Here is a 12,433-nt window from a genome sequence, read left to right as displayed (position 1 = left end):
TTGGTTTGTCTTTAGCCCACCACAGCTTTCATCCTATAGGACAAATAAATTGTGGAGCCAGTCTCAAGGGGATGGGGAGGGTGACAGTGCTGATTTCTGTAAAGCACAGAGCAAAGCAAGCGTGATTGTCTCGTAGCTGGCAGGGTGTCAGTGCCTGTCCTATCCCTCTGCTGCCGAATCTCTTGGCAGCTGCATCTCAGGTAATAAAAAATCAACCGAGGCAGCAAACCTGCTGGTGAAGTGAACGTGCCCTTCGAAAGGATCTCAAGTAGGTAGCGGTGGAGTTGCCATAGCTACTGGTGTGCTCACACGGGGGAAGTACTTGACGGCAAATCTGAAGGTTCCCTTGGTGAGAACAGCTGAGTGCAGGCAGCAAATGCTCGCTTGGAGGGTGGTGCCCTGTTTGCTCTACTTCCCCCTCTATGAGGGGAAAAAGAAAACATCATTAAGGGCATAGTTCTGGCTGATCGAGGGAGCAACTGCTTCCATGCTGTCTGTGCTGTGCGTCAGCTGTGAAGCCAGAAACTGCTTTCACAGGAGAAACGACCCCGTGTGTCTCCCGTGACTCGCCTGTGGTCAGAGATTTCTGCACATCCTCAATACAGAATTTATTTTGGAGAAGTAAATGAGCAGTTGCCGACCTGAAGAGTGTCGTATACAGACCAGACAAGCTGAGCTTCCTACAATCATCCTCGTTTGAGCTGAATTGTGTTGCTACGTGGGTAGCAGGGCAAGTTGCATCTTAGAAACTGGTATTCAGAGTTTTTTTTAGAGTCACTGTTGTTTGCTGGTTTTGGAAAAGAAGAGTTTAGAGACATAACAAAGTCAGTGTCCTGTGCAAATGGGACAGACTTTTGGGTCGTCTGTGCACTGCAAGGCTGGCTGGGGTCTGTGCATCACCACGTCAGCTCACACTTGCAGGGCACGGGCGATATTTCAGGTACAAGCTGTCAGGGTAGTTGCTAGGGAGAGATTATAGCTGTTCTTAGGAGGCAGCATGGCTATATCGAGTTGTGGTGTGACAAATAAGCTGATTGCTGTGTGGGGTGGGGTCACTTTTAATTATCTGGATTGTCATCACACTTGCTATCTGGGCTGGCTGCCTGGAGTTACCAGCAGGTTGTAGCTGAAAAAGGTTTAGAAACCCACCCTCCTGAAAACTAACTTCTACAGCAGAGCTGGAGGATGTTAGTGGGCTAGAAAAGGGGGTGGAAATGACTGACGTCCTTATCAGAAGGTTGTTAGAGATCCCTGCTGTCCTGTCCTCCTCCTCTGAGTGCCCACATGCTGTTGACAGCGGATGGCCCGTGCCTCTTCCCCGCATCGGCTCCTGCTCAATCTTGCTGCCCCTGTGGAGGTCTCTGAGTGCTGGGGCTGATGGCAGTGTCTGTGCTGGGCACGCGTCTCCGTGGCTGCCGTGTAAAACCTGTACAACTTTGCACGTGTAAGCTGAACCGAGCTCTGAACCGCAATGTGGTCAGCCCCATCACGCCCGCACGCTGCAGCAGCCGCCCAGCTCCAGCCGCGCTGGCAGGAGTTGGACCTGGAGCATGCGGCGGTGGCTGGGCACGAGGGGTTGAGGCAAGACATGCCTTGCTTATCCCCTCTCCTCCTCTCTCCCCAGCCCCTGTACTCTCCTCCCTGCCCCTCATTGTTGCTGGAGCCTGAAACAGCCACATGTGATTGTAGATGCCATCCCATCTGCAGCCACTGCCTAAAGAGCAGCCCGTTGTTGGGTGGTGGGAATGGGACAGAGGTAACTCAGCTGCAGCATTACATTTCCCCTTACTTTCCTTCCTCTGCCATTTTGTTGGTTAAAGTGTTTGGCCAGTCTCCATCTCCTGTCAAACATCTGCTCTTTGCCTGCTGAGCGGAGCTGAGCAGGCAGCCGAAGACAGCGATGGGCAGGAGCTGACATAGGGGAGTGTCACTTTAGCAGAGGCCTGGAGGACAGCTGGGCCCGCAGCGAGGCTTTGCTGGGGAATTGGAAGAGTCAGGACTTGCCTACATTTTTAAAACTCAATGTCTGCTGTGAGATTAGATTCCTGCAGACTTGTTCCTTCAGGAATGTGCTGTTACTGTTCGGATGCCCGGGCATGGCTGAACAGCACCTGAGGATGTTCTCGAATAGATACTTGTTTTTTTTGGTGTTGTAATATTTCTTAATTGGTTATTAACTTCGATCCAGTTGGGGAACAAAATGGCTCTGACTTTGATGGGCTCTGCAGAGCCTTGGCACTTGAACAGCAGAGCTGAGGCAGCATGTGAGCCAGCATGTAGTATTTGTTGCTTGACGCATGAACTCCGTGTTCACTGCTCCCCCACTCCCCTGCCCGCACTCTTATCAAAGTCCTTGTAGATGGTGTTTATGCTTAGGTTATTTTGGTCAATCTGCTGGGCTTTGTTTTATTCAAACAAGCTCAGGTTTGAATGCGAGAAGCACCTCTGCTTGCACACTTGTAGCAGTCCCGTGAAGCACGTAGGGATATTTACACAGTGCACACAGTTACCCCAGCCCTGATCGTAACACATCAGGCAGTGAAAGCAGGGCGGTCTTCCCGTTCCCTAGTCCGCCTTATGAAAAAGTTTTCCTGGAAAAGAGGGACGTGTGGGTACCTCGGATGCAGGTGAGTAATCCCATGTCCTGTAACGTGCTTTGCAATGCTCCAGGGTTTTATCTGGGTCACGCGCTTGCGGCCGTGGAGTATGGTGGGAGTGCTGGTTGTCGCTGAAATAGGACCCCTCGTCTGCCCGGGCAGAGGTGGAAGGGGAGAGATCTGGTGAGGTTCAGCTGAACACCTTTGCTTTGCCCCATTCCTTGCGTCCAGGGTTATGGCCAAGAATGTCTTTATCGTGTGCATAAACTGTTTCAATTTTTCTCCACTAGGCGTGAAAAGGTCGTATTCCCCACCTTGGTCATGGGTAAATGAATTCATTTGCAATGATAAGCTGCATGCCTTTTAACTCGGTGCTCGGAGGTGCAGAGTCGGTGGTTGTGCTAACTGCATGGGGTAGTTCTCTCAGCGTTACAAACTAATGGTCCATGATCAAAGCCTGAGGCCGCAATCCCTCTCTTTCTCCTTACTTTAGATAAACTCCTCTGCTGCTGTGACCTGTTGCAAACATAAGATTGAGTGCTGCTTGCTTTCTTGATCTAATCAATAGTTCTTCAAATACATGCATGGTTCTGATTGAATCAGTCACATCAGAGATACAGGATGAAGTATCCCTGCTGTTAATTTAGTGAATTTTGAAAGTTAGTTTGCCCTTTGGTAGTGTTTTTCCTTCGACATTTCGTTGCTGTCGTCTTGTCGATGCTCGGTTGCTGTGGTTCTGGCCGATGGGAAAGCCAACAAAGGCACAGATGTGCTGGGAGCCGGCCAGGGTTGCAGAGCAGGGGCGGAGGACGGTGTGATCAGCAGCGTGCGCGTCGAGACAGCAGTGCTCCGGCTCTGTGCCACCGTCCCTGCCCGCCACAGCCGTGCCAGCTGGAAGCAGCCTGCGCAGACCCCGGGGTCCCGGGCTCTGTGGGGGGATCCTGGGCACAGGGGCTCGGTGCAGGCACCACCTCCAGCATCCAAGGGTCTGGCTCGTCTCCCTCATCTGCCTCTCGAGGGAGCGCGGAGGGTTCCCTGTGCTGTCGAAAGGTGCAGGTCCCTGCCAGCTTCATCTGCCACAGCCTTGTCCCCATCTTCCTCCTTGCATCTCCGTGCTGGGCGTTCCTCTGCCTCCTTGTGCTGTTACTGCTGCTTGGGTGTGTTTCAAAGCACTGCCCTGCCTGAAAACTCCCTTTTCCTCTTGTTTTATTGGGGGGCTGGTCTCCAAGCATGCTTTGAGCCCATCCATTTACTCCTCAGCCTGGGCTATTCAGCAACAGGAGAATTTTCTGCTGAGGCTTTATTGGATACTTAGAGTTGAGAGAGTCTTGGAGATAAGGTGCCAAGCACAAAATACAGCTTGGAATAAAGATTAATATGTAAAAATCTGTCTTTAGCAATCACAGGGCAGAGAGAGCAGTTGGAAACGGGCACAAGGTCCACGCCACTGCACGGGCAGGCAGTCAGGAGCATCCATCAGAAACCACTGCTGGGGCTGTTCCCAGCAGGGACTGGGGCTTCGGCTCCCTGTGAAGCACCCCTGAGCCCAGTTTCTTAGGAAGCCCAGAGCAAGGGCGCAGCGCGGGCCCCACAGAGTGGGTCGGGTCTGAGGGATGGCGAAATGAGGCAGAAGCAGCAGGCAAGTGATCTGGCTGGGATTAATGGCTGTGGGCAGGTCTCCAGGCTGTCGGGCAGCGTCAGCTGCATGCAGGAGCCCCGCGCCTGTGTCAGGCCTGGGCAGAGCGGCTGAAGGCTGGAGCGATGCATGTGCTCCTCCCGGCACTGTCGGAGACCTTGGAGACCGGGCGCAAGGACTTCTCTTCCCCGCTCTCCTCTGGGAGGTTAGCCAGGAGTCATCCAGCATACTTTATTTGTTATTTTTCACAGTTCCTCTGTTTAATGTATTTTAATTTCAGAGAATCACAGAATGGTAGGGGTTGCAAGGGACCTCTGTGGGTCTCCAGCCCAACCCCCTGCCCAAGCAGGGTCACCCAGAGCAGGCTGCACAGCACCGCATCCAGGCGGGTCTGGAATATCTCCAGAGAAGGAGACTCCACAGCCTCCCTGGGCAGCCTGGGCCAGGGCTCCGTCACCCTCAGAGTGAAGAAGTTCTTCCTTGTGTTCAGCTGGAGCTTCCTCTGCTTCAGTTTGTGCCCGTTGCCCCTTGTCCTGTCGCTGGGCACCTACTTACTGCAGGGGGTTGGGCTAGATGGCCTCTGAAGGTCCCTTCCAACCCAAACCATTCTGTGAAAGAGCAGCCCGGAGTTTAGTGCAGGAAACGTGACAGAGCTGTAGAGCTGGGCTTGAACGCAGCTCATCAGACCTGAGCACACCCAGGCTGCTGACGTGGAATGCCACTTTTCTCTGATCCTTTCAGAAGGGAGCAAAGTACCACGTTTTAATCCAGTTTGGGTCGGTTTTTTTTTTGTTGTTGTTTGGTTTTCCCCCCCCCCCCCCCCCCCGTCCTACTTGTCAGAGGTGCTTCTGAGCTGTTAACTAATTTGCAGAGTCGTGTCAGGATCAGGTTGGCTTCATGGCCCGTCATCCAAATGTAGACAGTGAGATACGTCTGCCCCTGAGCTTCTTCCAGCAGCTTTTTACTGCGTGCAGCCAGGGAGGCACCTCCCTGTATCAAGGCAATGCTCGAATGGGAGTTGAAGTTTCCACCTCAATGGGGAGGAGGTGGGAAAGGTGGTTTCTCCCTGCTCTGAGCCAGGCTGTGCTAGTGTGGGTGTTTAACAGCGAGGCTTTCGACACGGTTTCCCATAACATCCTTCTAGGGAAGCTCAGGAAGTGTGGACTGGAGGAGTGCTCGGTGCGGTGGATTGAGAAGTGGCTGAATGGCAGAGCTCAGCGGGTTGTCATCAGTGGTGCTGAGTCTAGTTGGAGGCCAGTAACTAGTGGTGTCCCTCAGGGGTCAGTACTGGGCCCAGCCTTGTTCAACTTCTTCATCAATGACCTGTATGAAGAGACTGAGTGTACCCTCAGCAAGTTTGCTGATGACACCAAACTGGGAGGTGTGATAGACACACCGGAAGGCTGTGCTGCCATTCAGCGTGACCTGGACAGGCTGGAGAGCTGGGCAGAGAGGAACCTGATGAGGTTCAACAAGGGCAAGTGCAGGGTCCTGCACCTGGGGAGGAACAACCCCAGGCACCAGTACAGGCTGGGGCGGACCTGCTGGAGAGCAGCTCTGTGGAGAGGGACCTGGGTGTCCTGGTGGATGACAGGTTGACCATGAGCCAGCAGTGTGCCCTGGCTGCCAAGAAGGCCAATGGGATCCTGGGGTGCATCAAGAGGAGTGTGGGCAGCAGGACGAGGGAAGTTCTCCTTCCCCTCTACTCTGCCCTGGTGAGGCCCCATCTGGAGTACTGTGTCCAGTGCTGGGCTCCCCAGTTCAAGAAAGATGAAGAGCTACTGGAGAGAGTCCAGCGCAGGGCTATGAGGATGGTGAGGGGACTGGAGCATCTCTCCTACGAGGAAAGGCTGAGGGAGCTGGGCTTGTTCAGCCTGAAGAAGAGAAGGCTGCGAGGGGACCTTAGAAATGCCTCTAAATATCTGCAGGGTGGGTGTCAGGAGGACGGGGCCAGACTCTTTCCAGTGGTGCCCAGCGACAGGACAAGGGGCAATGGGCACAAACTGAAGCTGAGGAAGTTCCAGCTGAACACGAGGAAGAACTTCTTCCCTCTGAGGATGACGGAGCCCTGGCCCAGGCTGCCCAGGGAGGCTGTGGAGTCTCCTTCTCCGGAGGTATTCCAGCCCCGCCTGGACGCGGTGCTGTGCAGCCTGCTCTGGGTGACCCTGCTTGGGCAGGGGGTTGGGCTGGGTGACCCACAGAGGTCCCTTCCAACCCCCACCATTCTGAGATTCTATGGGGAAAGGAAACAGCCTGACTCCCTGCGGCAGCGAGCTGCGTTACCATGGGAATCTGTTCTTGCTAGCGACTGTCGGGATTTTAGCTCTTCATGGAAGGAGCTTGTGACTGCCCAGTGCAACGGCAGCAGCCTCTGGGGTTGCTGGTGGGGTTTTTTCATCCTTGACGCAGGAGCTGCAAGGTCACCGGTGAATGTGCGCAGCACAGGAACAGGAGTGCGGAAACTGCGCTGCTCTGCCCGGGGATGCAGTCGTGAGCCACCGCGCGTGGGCTGGTGGCATCTCGGTCCCGTGGGCAGTGACGGCAGCGAGCGGGATGTGCTCTGCGGAGTGGGCGCAGCCTGGGACCCCGGAGCTGCCAGCTCCTGGCTTGGCTTCGAGCTCGTCAGGAGAGCCCTCGGCTTCTCTTCCTTCTTGCTTCTACTCACCGCAGCTCGCAGCTCTGGGCAACAGAGGCTGTCTCCTCAGGTGTCCCCTCTCCCAAACGTAGCTCTGCCAGGAGGGATCTCAATGGCATCTTCTGGGGAGCCGGTGGTTCGGGCGAAGCTCGTGAAGGGCTGCAGAGGCAGCACTTGGGAGCCAGCAGACGTCGAGGTAGGGACCTTGCAGGGCTGGGGGAGTTCTCCCTCGCCTTTGTTATTACAAACCCGACTGTGAGGGCAGGGTGCTGGTTCTGGGACAACAGTGGGGGTGGACGTGCTGTCCTGATATGGGGATGCCATCGCTTCTGGTTGTCAAGGCTGTGGTGGTGGTGATGATCAGCAGATGGTGAGCCTGGGCAGACGCTCTGTGTTGAGCCTGATCACAGAAGATCTGCCAAAGCCAGAACGGAGTAGAGATGGAAAAGCTGTCAGACCCATGTTCTCCTCTCGCAGCCCACCAGCACCCATGAAGAAGGGAGGGGAGCTGGCCGTGGGGAGCGAGCCTGCAGCGCTGCTGTGCCCAGCCCCTCAGCTGCCCAGAGCCTGGCGTGGGGGCCTGGGGTCTGCGCAGGAGCTGCTTGTCCTCCTGGGGTGGTCATCAGGCAGCACCCACCACCTCCAGGCAGCGGGGTGAGCACCCACCTGCGCCTGTCCCTGGCTGCGGGTGGGTGCAGCCATGGGAGCCCTATTGTGGTCACAGTGGCCTTGCAGACATCGTACAGCCAGGGTGAGGTGAGAGGGGAGGAGAGGGGTCTGTTCTCCAGCTGCTGGGGCCGGGAGGGGTGAGCGGTGCCATCTCCTGGGGCTCATCACTTACCGGCCTGTCTCTTCTTGCTCCTCAGGGCAGTAAACGGCTTTGATCAAGGTCCCCCCGGACTGGGAGCCTCTCGACCATCCTCGGCGCCTGGCATGCTCCCCCTGAGCGTATGAGCCCGCAGGAGGTCGTGTTCGGACTTGCGGATGCTTTTCTCAGCCCACCACGAGAAGAACTGCTCCCGATTTCTGCCCATTCCTGCCCCGCTGGAACACGACCTGCGCCCTGCAGCCCGAGGAGACCCTGAGCTTATGGCCCTCCATGTCACAGTAATACAGTTTGTTTTCTCCTCTCGCTGTAGCGGACGTTCTCTGCCTTGGCCCCACACCCCGCGCTGCTCAAGCTTCCACCCGCAGTGCTCTGTTTCACGGGCTGCAGGAGTCTTGCTCGGCCCGGCGGTCCTCAGCCCCTCACCGTATCTCTTCTCTAACTTAGGTTTGGCAGCGTTTCTCCCTGCCTCCTCCAGCATCCTGCTGCTCAGGACGGGCAGCTGCTGCCCTCCCGGTAAGGCTCAGACCTCAGACCCCTGGCTGAGGCTGCGCCGCGGCTCTTTGGACAGGAATCAGGTCCATGACTCAGTTACCGCAGCTTAATAAATCACTGCGGGGCCAGCGCGTGGCCGTGGGTTGGAGTGGGCATGGGAGGCTGAGCTGCGCAGCCCTACGGGAGGGAGGGATGGAGGGGCTGGGGGCACGGGGGTGACGGTCCCGTGCCCAGCACTCGTCAGTCAGAACATCGCCTGCCTTGCTGGGTGCTGGCGCGGCTGAGCCGTGCTGAAGCGGCCCCTCGGCGCTCCCCCACCCGTGCAGCAACGCAGCGAGCGGCTGGAGCGTGCTCCCGGTGCCTTCGTCAGACAAACATCCACGCACCGCCACACCGGGAACTCCGCCGGAGCGTTAGGAAGCCACAAATCCACAAAGCCCCCTCCTGGGACCCCGCCACCACCCCACCCCTGTTCCGATCCATGTAATATAGGACTGGATCTCACAGCGTCACCTGCGAGCTTCTGCGACAGTGTTGGGCGACTGCGTGTACCTCGTGCGTCTTTCGAGCAACGTGTTTGTGCGAGTTCTCTGTCCGTGTGCCTCGGAGTCGGTGGATTTTATACAAAGAACCAGCAAACCCAGCCGGGGTTTGATCTGTGGGTTTAGAAATCTTCATTCCCGCTCGGGGCCGTCGCCTTCACTTGGCTCTGCAGCTCCAAGCTGGTTTATTTACAAGTGCTGAGAAAAAAACCATCGGCCCCAGCAGAGGGGAGGCGGGAAGCACCCCCCTCGCCGTCAGGGTTTGTATGGTCGTCCTTTCCTGTGCATCCTCTGCTGCATTTGACTGTTTACATTTGTTTTATTGTACATAGGTTTGTAAACATAATTATCTTTGCCAAAGATCTTTGTACATAACTTGGGCTTTGTAGCTTTATTTATTCGAAATCTATATGGCATGTTGCAGTAGGACAGTGTACCATACCACCGTGGTGACACAGATCGTGAAGGGGTTTTCAAAAAAAAACCCAAACCCAAATTACAGTCATCTTCCAAAAATAAAAGTCTTTTAATGTGAAATCAGTGGATTTTGCAGAACCGCTGGCAGTGGCCGTGGTTTTGTCACGTAGCGATGCTGCTGTGCGCTGCTGCGAAGCGCTAGCTGCCTTTCCCTTGCAGTGTTGCCTCCTCCTTCCCTCTGCGCAGAGAGGGGAGCGGCGGCTGAGCAAGCGCCTTCCCTCTATGGCACCGACTGTCTTGGACCTCAAGATCTGATTTTTGGGAAGAGCCTGCAAAGCGACGGAGGCCTCCAGCTCCCGCCAGAGCCCCAGTGCCATGCAGGGGGAGGCCACACAGCTCCCCCCACCCTGGGACCAGCTCCCTCCTCGGGGGATCAGGAACACCCTCCCCTTAAAAAATCCCCAGTAAGAGGATGCTGTTCTTGCACAGAGCCTGGGCCTTCTGCATGTTCATGGAACCATAGGATGGTCTGGGTTGGAAGGGGCATTACAGGTCATCCAGGTCCAGCCCCCCATGTCATGGGCAGGGATCCCTTCCACCAGCCTGGGGTGCTCCAAGCCCCCTCCAACCTGGCCTTGAACCTTGCCAGGGAGGAGGCAGCCACAGCTTCTCTGGGCAGCCTGGGCCAGGGCCTCACAACCCACAGAGTGGAGAATTTCTTTCTCAGGTTCAATCAAACCCTCCCTTCTTGCAGCTTGAAGCCATCACTCCTTGGCCTATCACTCCATGCCCTTGTCACAAGACCCTCTCCAGCTCTCTCACAGGTCCCTTCAGGCTGCTCTAAGGTGTCCCTGGAGCCTTCCCTTCCCCAGGCTAAACAGCCCCAGCTCTCCCAGCCTTTCCTCCCAGCAGAGGGGTTCCAGCCCTCAGATCATTGCTGGGGCCTCCTCTGGCCCCGCTCCACCAGCTCCAGGTCTGTCCTGTGCCGAGGGCTCCAGAGCTGGATGCAGGGCTCCCACGGAATCACAGAGTGGTGGGGGTTGGAAGGGACCTCTGTGGGTCATCTGGTCCAACACCCCCCCCCCCCCCGCCGAAGCAGGGTCTGTAGCCATCCGTGACAGCATGCCAGTCATGCGAGCTGTCCCACCACATTCTGTGATGACGACCTAGCTGTCCTGCTGTACAATGGCTTCCAGCTCCTCCTGTTTATTGCCCATGCTACGTGCATTAGTGTAGATGCACTTGAGCTGGGCTGTCGATCTCCCCCTGACCCTGCCATGACACACCTGGGCTCATCCCTAGTGATGTGATCCCCCTTGGAACCTTGTTTAAAGCCCTCTCAGTGAATCCTTTTTCCCCTTTGAGACAGCTGTACTCCGTCTGTCCCCAGCAGGCCCGGTGCTGTGTGCACCTCCCGATGATCAAAGAAGCCAAAATTCAACCGATGGCACCAGTCCCTGAGCCACCTGTTAACCAGGTGAGCTTTCCTCCCCTTTCAGTGCTGTTCCCTGCCACTGATGGGATGGAGGAAAACACCACCTGTGCCCCCGATCCCTCGACCTGTGCCCTGAAGTCCCCTTTGATAGCCTTGGGACTTCTCTCCGCGATCTTGTCCCCGCCAACCTGCATTACCAAGAGGGGGTAACAGTCAGAGGACCACACCAGACCAGGGAGTTTCCAAGCAACATCCCTGACCCGGGCCCCAGGGAGGCAGCAGACTTCCCTTGGGATGGGTCCTGTCAGCAGATCGGGCCCTCTGTTCCCCTCTGCAGGGAATCGCCTGTGACAGTTACCCTCCTTTTTTTTCTTAGCTGAGGCAGCCGTAATGCGTGGGGCTGACCGACTCATCCTGGGCAACCTCCTGGTTGGAGCTTCACCCGCATCCTCATCAGCCGGGCCCTCACATTCCCAAGACCCCTACCCCGGGGGGTCTCACCAGCGTGGGGCAGAGAGGCAGAATCCCCCCCTTGCCCTGTGAGCACACACGGCTGGGTCGTGTCCAGCTTCTCACCCAGCAGCACCCCAAGCCTTTCTCCTCAGGGCTGCTCTCGCTCCCATTCTCTGCCCAGCCTGTGTTTGTGCCTGGTAGTGGCCCAACCCCTGCCCTGAGGTATGGAAGCCATGAGAGAGGCAGGGAAAAGCCCTTCAGCAGCCCCTGCCCCCTCCCCAGTATGGTCCTCACAGCAGGAGGAGCAGCAGCCACTGCCTTGAAGGAGACACCTGAGCTAACGGTACCCCTGACTGAACTGGGTTCCAGGAGCGGGTGCCTGGGATCAGCTCTGGTCCCCAGCAGCCCTTCGGTGCTGGAGGCTCCCTCAGCCCAGGCTTGCTGGGACCAGAGGGACCACTGACAGCAGCCCTGGACTGTAGAGCCCAGGCAGGGGCTTCCTGCTCTCCCCCACCCCTCTCCTCTCACTCCAGTTTTAAGCCCACCATCTCCCTGCTCCTATCAGCTCCCCACACTGGTCCACCTTCTCTGTGCAGGGAACAGCCCCAGGGCACCAGTGCCAGCCTTGGCCTTATCCAACGCCATCACTGCCTTGGGCCAGGGGAGCAGGTACTGCACACTGGGACCTCCGAAACAGGAGATTCCACCGCCCAGCAGAAAGCCCAGACCCCACTGAAGGCAGCCATGGGGCCTCTGCCTGGGTCCCAGCCCTGCAGGTCAGCAGGAGGGGACTTTGGACTCTAATGGCAACACAAAGGCTCAGCCCTGACCAGGCCATTTACACTGTGTTTAGGTCAAAAGAGAAAAAAAACCCTGAGCAAACAAAAGAGGAAGAAGGGTAAATGCAGCTTCCAGTCATATTCTTGTTTATTAAGGTCTACTCCAGCCTCAGGAGATAGCTCTTCCTGTAAGTAAACAGAGCAGGCGGCCACATCTATAATGAATAAATTTATTGTCTTACAAAAATCATTGTCTAGAAATATGGGTATACAAGAAAACAAGATATTTGCAGTCAGATGCCTGGTGGTCAACAGCCAGTTTGATTAAAAGTATCCAAACACACACAACAAAACCTTTGTGACAGAAGTTCAAGCTTTTAACCAAAAAAGGAAATCCACGGTTTTTGAGTATGTGGCAGAGGAAGGTTCCTGGTTAAAATTGATTCATTGTCACTAATATCAATAATACCACTTGGACTAGAGAGGTACGTGATATGAAGCACAGTCAAAATTAATACATTAAATCATTGTTATATAGGCAAATTATATATGTAACATTGTCTTAGTATTGTAGTGTCTAAGGCACTTTCTGTAATGTCAGTTTTTCAGATATTTAAA

At 55.8% G+C, this 12,433-nt stretch overlaps 1 protein-coding gene across 1 annotated transcript in view; it reads right to left on the bottom strand.

Moving 5' to 3' along the window:
• The window catches only part of LOC142363671 (myosin heavy chain, embryonic smooth muscle isoform-like), a 57,118-nt gene that overhangs the window by 43,705 nt on the left and 980 nt on the right, over positions 1-12,433 (bottom strand). The window lies entirely within an intron of this gene.

This window comes from Opisthocomus hoazin, chromosome 19 (assembly GCF_030867145.1).
Source record: "Opisthocomus hoazin isolate bOpiHoa1 chromosome 19, bOpiHoa1.hap1, whole genome shotgun sequence".
NCBI classification, from domain to species: Eukaryota; Metazoa; Chordata; class Aves; order Opisthocomiformes; family Opisthocomidae; genus Opisthocomus; species Opisthocomus hoazin.
Note: the sequence above shows the minus strand (reverse complement) of the source record. Positions and strands in the feature narration are given on the sequence as shown.